This window comes from Symphalangus syndactylus, chromosome 5 (assembly GCF_028878055.3).
Source record: "Symphalangus syndactylus isolate Jambi chromosome 5, NHGRI_mSymSyn1-v2.1_pri, whole genome shotgun sequence".
Lineage (NCBI taxonomy): Eukaryota > Metazoa > Chordata > Mammalia > Primates > Hylobatidae > Symphalangus > Symphalangus syndactylus.
Genome location: NC_072427.2, coordinates 118,364,079 through 118,380,090, shown reverse-complemented (window position 1 = coordinate 118,380,090; position 16,012 = coordinate 118,364,079). Strand labels below are relative to the sequence as shown.

At 34.7% G+C, this 16,012-nt stretch overlaps 1 protein-coding gene across 2 annotated transcripts in view; it reads left to right on the top strand.

Moving 5' to 3' along the window:
* UNC13C (unc-13 homolog C) overlaps nucleotides 1-16,012 on the top strand; it is a 663,443-nt gene that overhangs the window by 328,588 nt on the left and 318,843 nt on the right. The window lies entirely within an intron of this gene.

Below are 16,012 nucleotides of genomic sequence, written 5' to 3'. Positions count from 1 at the left end.
ACCGGCCCAGATAATCAGTCAATTTCAACCATCTTAATGATGAATGAAGACTGGGCCAAAATCAGTGTTCGTTTTCTTTTTTTTTTGTTTTTAATATACTATAAGTTCTGGGGTACATGTGCAGAATGTGCAGGTTTGTTACATAGGTATACATGTGCCATGGTCGTTTGCTGCACCCATCAACCCATCATCTACATTAGATATTTCTCCTAATGCTATCCCTCCCTTTGCCCTCTACCCCCCAACAGGCCCCGGTGTGTGATGTTCCCCTCCCTGTGTCCATGTGTTCTCATTGTTCAACTCTCACTTTTGAGTGAGAACATGCAGTGTTTGGTTTTCTGTTCTTGTGTTAGTTTGCTGAGAATGATGGTTTCCAGCTTCATCCATGTCCTTGCAAAGGACATGAACTCATCCTTTTTTATGGCTGCATAGTATTCCATGGTATATATGTGCCACATTTTCTTTATCCAGTTTATCATTGATGGGCATTTGGCTTGGTTCCAAGTCTTTGCTATTATGAACAGTGCTGCGATAAACATATGTGTGCATGAGTCTTTATAGTAGAATGATTTATAATCCTTTGGGTATATACCTAGTAATGGGATTGCTGGGTCAAATAGTATTTCTAGTTCTAGATCCTTGAGGAATCACCACACTGTCTTCCACAATGGTTGAACTAATTTACACTCTCATCAACAGTGTAAAAGCATTCCTATTTCTCTATATCCTCTCCAGCATCTATTGTTTCCTGACTTTTTAATGATTGCCATTCTAACTGGCATGTGATGGTATCTCATTGTGGTTTTGATTTGCATTTCTCTAATGACCAGTGATGATGAGCTTTTTTCATATGTTTCTTGGCTGCATAAATGTCTTCTTTTGAGAAATGTTGGTTCATATCCTTTGCCCACTTTGTAATGGGGTTGTTTGTTTTTTTCTTGCAAATTTGTTTAAGTTCTTTGTAGATTCTCGATATTAGCCCTTTGTCAGATGAGTAGGTTGCGAAAATTTTCCCCCATTCTGTAGGTTGCCTGTTCACTCTGATGATAGTTTCTTTTGCTGTGCAGAAGCTCTTTAGTTTAATTAGATCCCATTTGTCAATTTTGGCTTTTGTTGCCATTGCTTTTGGTGTTTTAGTCATGAAGTTTTTGCCCATACCTATGTCCTGAATGGAATTGCCTAGGTTTTCTTCTGGGGTTTTTATGCTTTTAGTTTTTACATTTAAGTCTTTAATCCAGCTTGAGTAAATTTGTGTATAAGGTGTAAGGAAGGGATCCAGTTTCAGCTTTCTGCATATGGGTAGCCAGTTTTCCCAACACCATTTATTAAATAGGAAACCCTTTCCCCATTGCTTGTTTGTGTCAGGTTTGTCAAAGATCAGATGGTTGTAGATGTGTGGTGTTATTTCTGAGGCCTCTGTTCTCTTCCATTGGTCTATATATCTGTTCTGGTACCAGTACCATGCTGTTTGGTTTACTGAAGTCACGTAATGTGATGTCTCCAGCTTTGTTCTTTTTGCTTGGAATTGTCTTGGCTATGCTGGCTCTTTTTTTATTCCGTATGAAATTTAAAGTAGTTTTTTCTAATTCTGTGAAGAAAGTCAATGGTAGCTTGATGGGGTATACTTCCCAAAGTAATTGATAGATTCAATGCTATCAGTGTTTCTTTTCAAAGTTTACTGTTCATAGCCCTTAATCTCTAATCATAATTCTAGAACAACATAATGTAAGCATGAATGATAATTACTGATAAATTGTGCATGCTTTTTCAGTACATAGAATGTCCTTATGCTAAATAATAAAGATACACAGATTCTTAGACATGAAAAAAAAAATAAGAAACCTTAGAGATCACCCGATTGAACCTCCCTCTCAAATCTAGAAACTTTGTTATTGGATCCCTGACTAATGGTCATCATCCCTTTGTTCATCCACATCCAGTAACAGGGAGCTCACTACTTTGAAGGCAACTTGTTTTATAATTGATCAACCATAAGAGAGTCCGTGATTTTGACATCTGTTCCATCCCATGCCAAAGGCTACGATTCAGAACACCTAGTATAAAGTTATAGCACAATTAAAATGCAACTATGATGAACAGTCTAAGGGAAATCAATTGTTCTGCCTAAAGAGAGGTAGGTTAAAAAATCAAAACAACCTGCTGCTGGATAGAATCTCATTAAAAGAAACGATTAAGTTAAATTTATTCTAAAATATATCTGGGAGCTGATGTTAGATTCGTTCATTTCCATCTTTTCTGTGTTCTGAGAAACACAATCATGTTAATATAGAAAAATGGTAAGTATGTATCACATAGATCGTTGAAAAGAGGAGAATTAGCCCTTCCTTATTTTATTACATTGTATAATGTGATAACTCTTGCTTCTCAATCTAAGTAAAAGATAAATATTTTTATTTCTTTTTTTTTCCCCCCCAGTTAATTTAGAAAGTTTATTTTGCCAAGGTTGAGGACATGCTCCCATGACATGGTCTCAGGAGTTCCTGACGACGTGTGCCCAAGGTGGTCGGGGCACTGCTTGGTTTTATACATTTTAGGGAGACATGAGACATTAATATATGTGAGATGTACGTTGGTTCCATCCAGAAAGGTGGGGACAACTCAAAGCAAGGAGGAGGCTTCCAGGGCACAAGTAGAGGAGAGACAAATGGCTGCATTTTTTTTGAGTTTCTGATAAGCCTTTAAGATAAGTATTTTTCAAAAGTATTTTGGATATTTATTTGGTTGCATGTGACCTGCAGGTAAATTGGGTCTCATTGTATTTATAAATCTCGGGAAAGGCAAAACTCCTGTTCACACTAGACAACGCTCTAAGAGCAGGGGTTGGAAATTTTTTTTTCTGTAAAGGGCCAGATAGCAAATATTTTGTAGTTGTACCAGTCTCTGTTACACTACTTAGCTCTGCAGTACTAGTACAAAGCAACCATAGATATTAAGCAAATAAATGGAAATGGCTGTGTGCTGATAAAACTTTATTTTAAAAAACAGGAACTCGGGATTTGGTCAGGGTTTGGCATGAGGGCCATAGATTCACTGGTCTAAGGAGTGAAAACAAGGCGGATAGAAACAAAGAAAAAGAATGCCTTAGGTTTTGCGATTCATTGACAATTACACTTCAGTGACAATAGTGTGGTAGATTATGTGTACTTGTGGTTATACATTTGATTTAAAAATATTTTTATACATCACATGTTTCTTTAAGTACTGAATACTTATCATGACAACCCTAACGTTTTTCCTAGCTTAGCAAAACTTTAGACAGGCTTCTTTCTTTCTCTATCGTCCTGACGTCCATTTCCTCCCAGCCCTTGCAGATTCCAAATGACCTAAACCCACAGGCCCCTGACCTCCTTTCCCTTAGAGCATTTACTTTAGAAAACTTAACAATTGTAAATTCTTTCTCTGTTCCTTTGAGATGTAATTTTTTTTTAAAAGCCCCTACCTGATCTTGTGCCTGTTGCAGTAGCCTTAATGAAAATTCCCTTGTCTAATTAACTTTCGTGCAATTTTTGCTTTGGCAGTACAAAATTTTCCATGACTTTGCCAGAAGAAAAAGAATTCTGTTGACAATCTGATCAATCCTAAGGAAGTTACTGCCAACATAGATACAGTCTCTATTGTACCATTAAAGATTTTATGAATACCAATATTACTTATTGGTATTCATTAGTTATTAGAAATTATTGTTTTTATACAAAAATATACATGTACTCATTTTATCTCAATCTGTTAATATAATTGTAATCTGTAATTATATCCAGGAAAGAGAATAGAATGGAACAGCATAGAGGTGCACTTGAATTCTATTCCATGACTTACAAATTGAAATTTTGAACAGAGGAATCATATCTTTCATTACTGCTTTATAAGAAGTTCTTGATGCATGATAGAAACTCAATACATATTTGCAATTGAGTGAATCAGAGGCAGAAGTTGTTTATCAGAATAACATTTATTTTTACCTTCTCCTAGTGTATTTCTAGATGCCAGAGTTTTTCAGTTGCCAAAAAGAAGGTGAAAATGAAAAGTTTAATTGAGCTGATACAGGGGTCTATGTCACCATTTATGTTGTAATAAGGGTGAGAGCACACTACATTGATCATTTTTAAAAATTTGAGGAAGTTTCAGAGTACTTACTTTTTTTTTTTCAGTCAAGAGTTGAAATACAGCTTTCAGAGATAATTTCCACCATACTTTTAAAATGATGCTTTTGCAATTGAACTGTAACTTGAGCCCTAAGCTATTGCTGGCCAAGGACTAACTCAACTAAAAAAAAAAAACTGTTTATGAATAAATCTATCTTTTAATTTAAACTGGTTGACTAATGAATAGGTATTTTTCTGTTGTTCTGAAAGCTTGCATCAGGGAACAACAACAACAAAAGTAACTGGAAAGCCAACCAACCAACCAACGAAAGAACAACAAAACCTAGAATGCAACATTTGAAGCCTGTCTCAGAATTACTTCCTCTTAATTCTTAAAAAAACAAAATTGGAAAACTCAGCTACAAGGAAGAAATAACTGTCTTTTCTCTACAGTAAGGATACTTAACCATTTTCGAAAAAGACAAAAGTCCTTAATTCTGTGGATTTTCCTAGACACCACTTGATCAAAAACAGAAATCAAATTATACTTTCTTTTGATATTTAAATACTCTTTAGGGTTAGCCAAATCCCTGGGTAATTTCATAATCTTCCTCTTTTATTAGAGATTTATTGGTTCCTTTTGAGCACATTCCCATTTCTTTGAAGATGGATTTGGAGAAGAAATAAACAAGAGGAAGTATGTTTTAAGTCAGAGTCTGGTAGTACACTATTGAATTTTTCTCTTGTGAATTTCTCTTCAGACAAAAGAGCCTGAAACTATTTTGCTGGTAAACCTGAGCATTAGGACTGAATGTCCCAGTGCTCCAAGGTACCTCCAGCTTACTATAAAGCATTCCCCTTTCCACAGAATATTTTCTGTGAGGGTACCATTTATTAGCCCTACCTGTTACATAAAAATGACCCTTGGTTCTAGAGCATGCATCAGTAGGAGAGGGATTACAATTTTCCTGTTTGGATAAGTGATTGATCAAGGACCTGAAGAATTTGTTCCCACATGGCAAATGCAACCATCCATCTAAAATAAAAACAATTTTCCAACTAATGACAGTAAGAATGATAGGCTGGTCCCCTTCTCCAAGGAACACACCATTCCACATATTTTGCATCATGGGGTGAGGCATAGAACTTATTTCCATCATCAATATTTTGGGAGTTCTTGATGCTTTTAATCTATATATGCAACGTGTGTGTTCCTAATAGTGTTTTGACAGACTAATTGTTCACAGCTGAACACATCTGGGGAACTTTATATCAGTTATTATGGTTTAAACCATCCTCTGGAGATTATTTCTGTCAAGAAAATACATTTTCTTGAGTGTTCAATTAGTCATTTATTGTAACGTGAAGGCTAAGATGTCTCACGAAGTCTGAGATTCTGTTAGGCTATGGTTTTGCCTCTGCAATAGCAAAGGAGAGGAAAGCATTAGGTCGGTGTTTTTTACCTTGATGTGCTTAAAAAACAACCTGTACCCTGGCACTGGCCATCTTTATCTAATTTATGTTTAAATCAGAACTGCTTGGATACAGATTACCTTAAAGTCGCCAGTCTGTTTTAACTGCTTGAGCCAGGAGTCTACCCGTAAAAAAGAGTGCTGCTTAACGGAGTCATTCATTCGTTTAAGAAATATTTACTCATTTCCTATCAAGTGCCAGAAATGTTTCTATGGTTACAGCAGTGAACAAGAAGTCTAGTTTCTCACGAACGCCACATTCTAGAAGATGAAATTAATTTATTCAATAGACATTTTCTGATTAAGTATGAGGACTTATAGAGAATGTCTTAGTCTGTGAGGCTGCTATAAAAAATACCATCAGTTGAGTGGCTTATAAACAAAGAAATTTATTTCTCACAATCCTGGATGCTAGAAGGTCCAAAATTAAGGTGCCATCAGATCTGGTGTCTGATGAGGGCCATTTCCTGGTTCCTTTATGGCTATCTTTTCACTGTGTGCAAGCTTCACATGGCCAAAGGGATGAAACCTCTCTGGGGCCTCTTTATAAGACAACTAAAATCTCATTCATGGGGGCTCCCCACTCATGTAATCACCTCTCAACAGCCTCACCACCTAATACTACAGCCTTGAGTCATAGGTTTCAACATATGAGTTTTTCATGAACACAACTGTTCAGACCACAGCACAAGGCAATGGGGAAATAGCAGTAAAAGATAGCTCTTGTCTCTAGTAAGCTCCTGATTTAGGGGGAAGAGAATGAAGAGATTAAATAGTAACAAGCATGCGGGCTCTAAGGGCATAGGTATAGAGGAAGCAAATCCAAGCACAGATGAGAAGAATTGTCAGAGAAAGCTGATGGGCAGCCTGAGGGCCCCACCCTTACTTGTCCTTCAACTTCTGTCTTCCTCTAAAATCTGTGCCTTTTATTTATTTTCCAGTCACACACCATTGCTCTTGTACTCAAAATCTCCCTAATTGGGCTCTAGCAACCCATAGTATCTTTGAGAAGCTATGATGTTTTTGGTCAAAACAGAAGTGACATTTAAGTGTTTGAGTCATCTTTAGTGACAAGAATGAATAAAATTCTAACTTATCACTGATAAGTTAGAATGCTGAGCTGAATTTGGGGGAGCAAGTGTGATGAATATTGTTTTAGTGCATTTCTAACATCAGAAATGCAGATAGTCTTTCCTTTCATTTTGAACAGTATCTCTGAAATTGCTTGCAACAATCTAAGAATCATAATCTTCCTTTTGGTACTTCTTTCCAATCACCTTGTTCTTCTGTTCAATTGATTATTTTTAAACTTTAGGTGAAAGGCATTTCTATTCTTTGAAAACCACAAGTTCCATATGATTTTGGACACCTGTCCCTGAACTGGCATGTGAGTTAGAGGATTGTTTTTTTTTTTGTTCAACAATAGCAAGTGGCATTAATCCAGATGTGCTATTTGAAATACATATTAGGCCAATAATATTTTGACTATTAATGGTTAATAACTTTGTATCAGTTGCTTTAGCCAAAAACTTGCCAGTAACTATCTCATTATTTGCTTTTTAAATTTTTTAAAAAATTGATTGATAAAATTTTACGTATTTATTATGTACAACATGGTGTTTTGAAGTATATATATATATTGTAAAATGACCAAATCTAGCTAATGAACATATGCATTACCTTACATAGTTATTTTTGCCATGAGTACACTTCCACACTGTTAGCATTTTTCAAGAATACAATGCATTGTTATTAACTATCATCACCATGTTGTACAATAGACATTTTGAACTTACACCTCCTATCCAAGTGAAAATTCTTATACTTTGACAAATATCTCCCAGCACCCACCCTGCTAGCCAACTCCAGCTCCTGGTAACTACCATTTTACTCTCTAATTCAGTAAGTTCCTCTTTTTTTATATATTCCACATACGAATGAGATGATTGTATGGTATTTGTCTTTCTGTGTCTGGCTTATTTCATTTAACGTAATGTTCTCCACGTTCATCCATGTTGTTGCAAATGATAAAATTTCCTTCATTTTTATGGCTGAATACTGTTCGATTGTATGTATATACGTTTTCTTTATCCATTTATCTGTCAATGGACAGTTACGTTGATTCCATATCTTGACTATTGTGAGTAATGCTGCGATAAATATGGGTGTGTGGATATTTCTTGACATACTGATTTATTTTCTTTGGCTATAAGCCCAGTAGTAGAAATAATAGATTATATAATAGTTCTATTTTTAACTTTTTGAGGAAGCTTCTTACTGTTTGTCATAATTGCTGTAACAATTTACATTACCATCAACAGCGTACGAGATTCTCTTTGCTCCACCTCCTTGCCAAGGCTTGTTATCTTTTACCTTTTTTGGTAATAGCCATTCTAATAGGAGTGAGGTGATAGCTTATTGTGGTTTTAATTTGCATTTCTCTGATGATTAGTGATGTTAAATATTTTTCATATACTATTGGCCATTTGTATGTCTTCTTCAGGGAAATGTCTATTCAGATCCTTTGCCCATTTTTTAATCATGTTATTTGTTTTCTTGCTGTTTAATTATTTGAGTTCCTTTTATATTTTGGATATTAACCCTTTATTAAATGTATAGTCGGCAAATTTTTTCTCCCACATTGTAGGGTGGCTCCTCACTTTGTTGATTGTTTCCTTTGCTGTGAAGAAGCTTTTTAGGTTAATGCAATCCCATTGTCTATTTTTGCTTTTGTTGCCTGTGCTTTTGAGGTTATAACTAATAAATCATTACACAGACCAATGTCATGCAGTTTTTCCTCTATGTTTTCTTCTAGTAGTTTTATAGTTTTGGGTCTCACATTCAAGTCTTCAATCAATTTAGAGTTGATATTTTATATGGTGTGAGATAAGGGTGGGTCAAATTGTATTCTTCTGCATGTGGACATCCAGTTTTTTCAGCATCATTATTAAAGAGATTATTCTTTTCTCATTGACACTCTCGTTGAAAATCATTTGTCAGTAAATGTGTGGATTTATTTCTGGGCTCTCTATTCTGTTCCGTTAATCTATGTGTCTATTTTTATGTCAGTACCATGTTTCATTATTTGCAATAAGTATCATCTTTTTAGAGTTTATTACTCTAACTTTTCCCACGGAACTAAAATTCCATTTGTTGAATTCTTCTGACATTAACACCTTTTACTTGCAAAAGTAAAGTCAAGTGTTTTAATGTTAATCCATTGTTTTTAATCATGTCTTTAGGGGAGAATATTAAACATTTCCAGAGATTGCAACAGTACTTTTTGATCTTTTTTTTTTTTTTTTTTTTGAAGATGTACTCTCTGGTTTTTGAAGAAGTGGTTTGCAGCACCTCTGAGTCAGTCATTTTTAATTACTGGTTGTACTTTTAATCCTATTTCCACTCTGAGAATAATTTAAGTAGTGTTGGAACTGTAGCTGTTAAAAGTAAATGATTTTCAATGGATATGGTTAGAAGCAAGAAAAAGTTTGCCTTGGCTGTAACTACACATAAAGAGAGAACCCTTGCAAACTCGGAGGCGGACGTCTTGCCAAATTGAACCTCCCGTAGAAGCCCATTAGCTGAAAGCTCTGCAAACAGCAAAGATTGCCTCAGGCTGACTTCGGTGTCCAGTGCTTTCTTGTTATTTTTCCGAACCTCTGGCTGCCATAGAATCAAATGTTGATGGTGGAGAGAAGTGATGAATGCAGCTGGACACAGCCAACATGTTATTTATATTCAGAAAGGCATAGCATGTTAGAGCATGTAAGGATTAGATCTTCTAAAAATCCTTTCACTTTCCAGATGGAAAAACTGAATCTAGAAGTGATGAAGTTACTTTTTAAGGTCACAGAAGAGGGCTAGGTTTAGCATGAAGCATCTTTATGCCTTGGTACTTTTAACTCTAAATTGGCCACCCAGATTCCTTCTATCCCTCCTCTCTCTCTCTCTCTCTCTCTCTATATATATATATATATATATATGTACATACACACACACACATGCACGCACACTTTGCTGACCATTTCTTCAAGGTTTCAAGGAAATGTAGCCACTAATACTGATTCATATTTTTCCTTTTGTAAGATTTGTCTATTTTTCTTTTTTCTTTCAACCATCCAAGAAATGTTTACTTTGATGGATACTACTACCACCTTTATCATATCAATTGCCTAATCATTTACTATTTAGAGTCATGAAAAGGCAAGTTCAACATAGACTACTGTTTTGGTACTAGGAGCTACCTTCCTTAATTTAGCATGCTTTTAATCACAGTTTCTAGAAAAGAATAGGTATTTTTACCAAACTGGGGAAAAAGTTATACACATTGTAATGACCTGAAAATTCTGTTGCTCAGTTTCAGTATTTTATTTTGTAAAATCAGTATCAAATGAGTAAGCTTTTAATCTTTGCTCTCAACTGTTTGTTTAAATCCCAAGTCACTAGTTATTTCTAAGAAGATCATTTTAATATAAGTTCTAAGAGGTGGCAACTACTCCTAAGTATTGTATCTTTAATCTTTGGGTGTATTAAAAAGTGTTTAATTTAACTGACTAAATTTATGACTCATATTTAAATTTTTGACATATTTACATTTCCTTTCAATCAAACAACAAAAGTTTTGCTGATTAATTAGCTCACAAGAAAAACGCTATGGTAATGCTAAGTTGTTATTGAAACTGGTAATAAAATATCTAGTGGAAAGAAAAGTAGCATTAAGTGAAATGCTGGGTTTTTCTTATTAGCCTTTTTGATTTTCACATATTCACCATTCTCATACCTTTATTTTGCCTTCAGAACTTATGCACCAAGATCATTTCATTAATATCTTTAAAATTCTTAATATATTTTATTAAGTAAAATTAAACTGGTATCTGTTTTACAGTAATTTTATTATATCATGAGGCATATATTCCTAACTAGAAATTACTTGTCAGTAATACACTTTGAAAGAGAAAAGTCATTTTGTCAGTGATTTGTTTGACTTCTTCGACAAAATTCTTGTTCAATGATATTTTAAAATATTATAGGTTATACAATTTTGCATGATATACTTTAAAGGTTATGTAGTTTTCTTCAAAAGGAAAATATATAAAAATAATTTAGTTAAACAAGAATAAAAAACATGTTAAATTATCTTATTAGTGCTTAAGGTTACAAAGAGACTTTTAAAGTCAACAATAGGCAAAATTTGAATTAGCAAAATTTAAGATGTATATTTTATATTTTGTTTCTAGTTAGGGTAATAAAACACGTTAACGCTACATTTAAAAATATACAATGTACATTTTTTAAATAACAAAAATGTATAACGCCAACCAGAGATAACACTATGATCATATTATTTAGCAGTATTTCCTGCTGGGTGTTTGTTTTTGTGTTTTCACGTAGACATATACACATATCTATTTGTGTTTGGTGTGCGTGTGTGTGTGTGTGTATGTGTGTGTGTGTGTGTGTATGTGTGTGTTGAAATAGTAAAATGTTTTTATCCTGCTTGTTTTGGCATCTTACAGGGTTTCTTTGAATATGTGTTTGCTGACCACCTGGATGTTGTCAGCATCCACCTGCAAACTTTAAACTGAAAGACCAGCCACTAAAAATTTTCCACTTTCTGCCATTTCTTTAGTCAAATGAAGCACTCTTTTAGACTGGGGAAAAATATTTTTTAGCTTCTATTGGTGAGTTTTCTAAGCATATTTCTTTTTCTGAACAATGTAAACAACCAGTAAATTTTGTCTTGCTAAAAGCAGAGCATAAAAGATTCTATATAATCCCCAGAGTATATTGTTCCCAGCGTTCTTCCAGCCCTTTCTTCTAAGTAGCTTCACATCCCATTGCTCATTCCCTATTGTACAGGCAGTATTAGAATCTTGGGAGTTTTATGCTCTTTAATGGATATAGAGTGAGAAGGTGTGGGAAAGGAGAAACAGCTTTACTGCCTGGGGAGTCCATTAGTATGAAATAGGGAGGGATTGATAGCCTTGCTTGGCAGCAGTCTAGGCCCCAGATCTCTGATAAAGGGGGCAGACATTGGAAGATTTCTAGAAATACCCTCCCATTACTCTCTGTCAGGTTAGTGTTTTAGGAGTTTATATACCAGCAGTCACTGAATAGTTCTCCATCTAGCCAGTTGCCTAAAGTTAGAAAAAGTTCCTTCCGGAAACTGGGAAATCTTTGACTGGTAACCTTAATTTCCAACACGGTTGTGATTTTGCATCCTTTTTGGTTTTCTCGGAAGTTTCCATGGGATGCTTAGAGGGATTGAGTCAGGTGCGGCTAGCTACCATCCATCATACCCCAGAAATCACCTCAGTTAAGTTTTAATCAAAATGTAAAGTATTTCTGTCAGCTTTCTAAGAGGAATACTGGCCTAATGCTTTAGGAAAGTTAAAATGCTGCTTTCAGCATACTGATTATAAGTAGAATATTATTCACCTTCAAAGTAGCCATTGTTATTACAGTGTTAACTGCTAAGTACTTCCGCCACACTTTCACAACATAATTGGCTGTTTTCATAAACTGTCATACTCAAGCATATGTCCTGTACACTCTAACTCTACATCAATACCTTTAGTTTATATTTTGGTTCATATTACTTTAATTTGTTTTAATTAAGTAATGTTTGTTGGTCAATTAGTATGTACAAGAAAACACTGTGCTAAATACGGGCTGGATATATATCTTAAATTTTGCTGATTCAAATTTTGCCTATGGTTGACTTTAAGAGTCTCTTTGTAACCTTAAGTACTAACAAGAAAGATAATTCAACTTGTTTTTTTATTCTTTGATAAACTAAAAACTTACGTATATTTCTCTTTGTTTTTGTAAATAAAACTGCATAACCTTTAAAGTATAAAATGTAAAACTGTATAAAGCTATAATACTTATTGTGGAATAAGTCAAACAAATCAATAACACAATGCTTTTTTTTCTTTCAAAAGTTATCAAAGCATAAGCCAAACACATTCCAGAAGGAACAGATACGTCTACAAGTAATACACAATATTGAAGAGAGAGGGCCAAAGTAAATAAAATCATTAGGTCAAAGATATATCTGTAGTCCCATGTTCATTGCAGCATTAGTCACAATAACTAAGACATGGAATCAACCTAAGTGTTAATCAATGGGTGAATGTATTGAGAAAATGTAGTATGTACTCACAATGGAATAGTTTTAGCCTTTAAAAAAAGAATGAAATCTTGTCACTTGCAACAAGATGGTTAAACCCTGAGAATATTATGGGTAAGGGAAATAAGGCAGGCACAGAAAGACAAATACTGCATAATCTCACTTACATGTGGCATCAAAAAAAAAAAAAAACTGGAATTCATTGAAATAAAGAGCAGAATGGTGATTACCAGGGTCTTGGGGAAAGGAGGCGGATTGTGGAGCTATTGGTCAAGGAATACAAAATTTTAGTTAGATGGGAGGAATAAATTCCAGAAATTCATTTTACAACATGGTGACTATAGTTAATAACAATGTGTTGTATTCTTGAAAAGAGCAAAGAGAATAGATTTTATGTTTTCTCACCACTTAAAAAGATAAGTATGGGAGGTAGTGCAAATGTTAATTAGCTTGATTCAGCCATTCCATATTGTATACATATTTCAAACCAACATATTGTACATGATAAATATGTAACTTTTGTCAATTAAAAATAAAGAATTTTGTTTTTTTTTTATAAAGATAGTGAAGAGGATAAATTAAGAGAAGCTATACCATGCTGGATGGTTAAGAGGGAGTCTCTAAAGATACACTGCCTGAATTCCAGTCTTTGAGAACCTTACCTGCTCTGTGACTTTAAAGAAAAAAAATTAGAAAAGGAAAGAAATGTTTAATTATGACAAATACAGAGAGGACATTAGACTTCAGAAACATTGGCAAAACAAAAGCAATTAAGTATTTAAAGACTAAGTTGGAATCACTAAGGTTACCTAGTTTACTTGGTGTTTTCATGATGGGAACAGCAGCCTTCCCACTTGGTTTTATATTTTCAGAGATCAGTCCAAATCTTCAGTTATAACATTGTCAAAATTAGGCTTAAAATTATTTTGTTAGGAAGTTTGGGTACTACAGAAAAATTCAATGTTTTGTATCTTAGAGATCAGAAGCAGACAGTAATTCTGTGATATTTGGATTATCAAATATCACAGAATTCAAGGTATTGTTATCTTAGAGATCAGAAGCAGGCAGTAATTCTGTGATACTTGGATTGTCTCCAGATGCAAAGTATGTTTTTTTTCCTTCTGACTGTGGTATGTGAAGTGATCGTTCATATTGGAAACATGGCAAGAGTGTCAATTTTCACTTCTACACTTTCTAAATTGTTTTTCTGCTTCCACTACTCACTCATTTGTATCCATCTTTATACCACTTCAGAGTCATCTTTTCAAATTAATCTGATAATGCTAGTTCTTTCTGCAGAAATCTCAGGTAACTTCATGTAATTCACAAGAGAAAATCAAAATTCCTTGTCTAGATGTTGTACCAGTCAAGGTTTGGCCTTGACCTACTTTACCTTGGTCATCCCCTGGTGCCTCTTCACTTTCCATCTTATTTCCTTTTAGTACAAACTCCTGTCATTCTATTAATGTTGATTTTGCTAAGGTCATGATGATGTTTATTTGTCAAGTCAAATAACTTCTTTTCTGTCCTATTTTATAAGACTCTTACTGCACTTAACAGTATCAATCATCCTTTTATCAAGATTATCCTGATTCCAGTTTCCTGGGTTTACTTTTACCTATCTAGTATTTATTTAGTCTCAATTATAGAATTTACTTTTTTTTCCTTCTTGTATAATTTCCTTTCATATTGCTATTTCCCAGGTGACATTCTCTAACATTTCTTCATTTATTGTACATATGTTCCCTAGGTAATCTTATCCTTTCTCATGGTTTTTGATAATTCATGACGATGATCCCAAATCTAGGTGTTTAGTCCATGTCTCCAAAAACCAGTAACATTCCTACATGGAAGCTCTATCAGCACCGTACGCTCATAATTGGCTGGATACATCAGCCCCACCTTCAATTGTTTTCCAATTTTTAGCTCCCAGCTCACTTGGCAGAAGAGCCATTCATGTAGTCATTCAAACTAGAACCTTGGAACTTTTCTGTTCCCCATCCCGTTTTCCTTATGAATTCTAAGTCCTGACAGTTTATCCTCTCTGAATATTTCTCAAATCCATTTCCTCCTCATCATCTGCACACTACTACTCTAGTTCAGACATCCATCATCTCTTCTCTTCATAGCCTCCTAATTGGACTCTTCACTTTCACCTTCCTTAAACTCATCCTCCTATATGCTCCTCCCATCAAATTAACCTATTTAAAATCCAGATCTGATTATTTCACTTCCTAATACACGTTGAAGAGCTAGAGTTCCTTGCTAATACTTTTCAACTTATATTTACTCTAAGATTTTGAACTTTCTCCAAAAATGTTTTTTGATGCATAGAATAGATCCAAAATGTTAGATAAGACTCTCTGCAAACCCCTCAGACCTATCTTTGGCCATACCAATCCTAAATGTTCCCCTGGAAACTTGTGCTCTGTTAACCTAAAATTGCTGGAGTTCACTTTACACAATATTTTATTTCTTTGCATAGTGCCTTGATTTGTACTTTTCCATTCCTCCGGAATACATTCTTTATCCATCAGTGATATCAAACTCTATGCTAGGCTTGGCTATCTCTTAGTCATTCATTGACTGTTAGCCCAGCCTCATCTCAAGACATCTCCCCTGACCCTCCTCACCAGGCTGTGATATACACATTCTAACTCAGTGTCTTCATAGCACTCTGCTATGCTTTTTTCATAATTTTTGCATAACTGTACTAAATTTATTACATGACCGATTCCCCCAGCAGTCTATAAGCAGATTCATTACTGCATATCCAAAGCTCATATAGCATCTGCCATGCAAGTGTGCTCAGTAAATATTTGTTGGACCAACTCGTAAAGATGCTAAGCTCTTCACTCTTTCATGATCATTACCTCAACTCTCATTCTGTAGTCCTTGTGTTTCCCTCTATCTTCTCCTGTCTCCACCACTATGGGACTCAATTCGGCCTTTGGAGGATTGCCCTGCCCCTCCAGGCCTGCTTCTCTATCCTATGGCCCACCCAAACCTTTTGGTTGCCTCTATGATTGCACTTTCTGCTGTACAACAAAATTAGGATTCAAGGTATGTGCTTCTCAATTAGGAGTATGCACTTTATTAGATCAAGACTGTGTTTTAATCAACTCCAGATTCTTACCATTAAGAAGAGTGCCAGGAATACAGTAAGTACATAACCAATGACGAAAGAGTACTCTGACCAGATGGCTTTAATAGGAAAAAAATGGTTAAATACTAGAAAACTCTTAGAATAAATTATAATACTAATTCTAATCAATTTTCATAGATGAATGTATTATAATTACTAT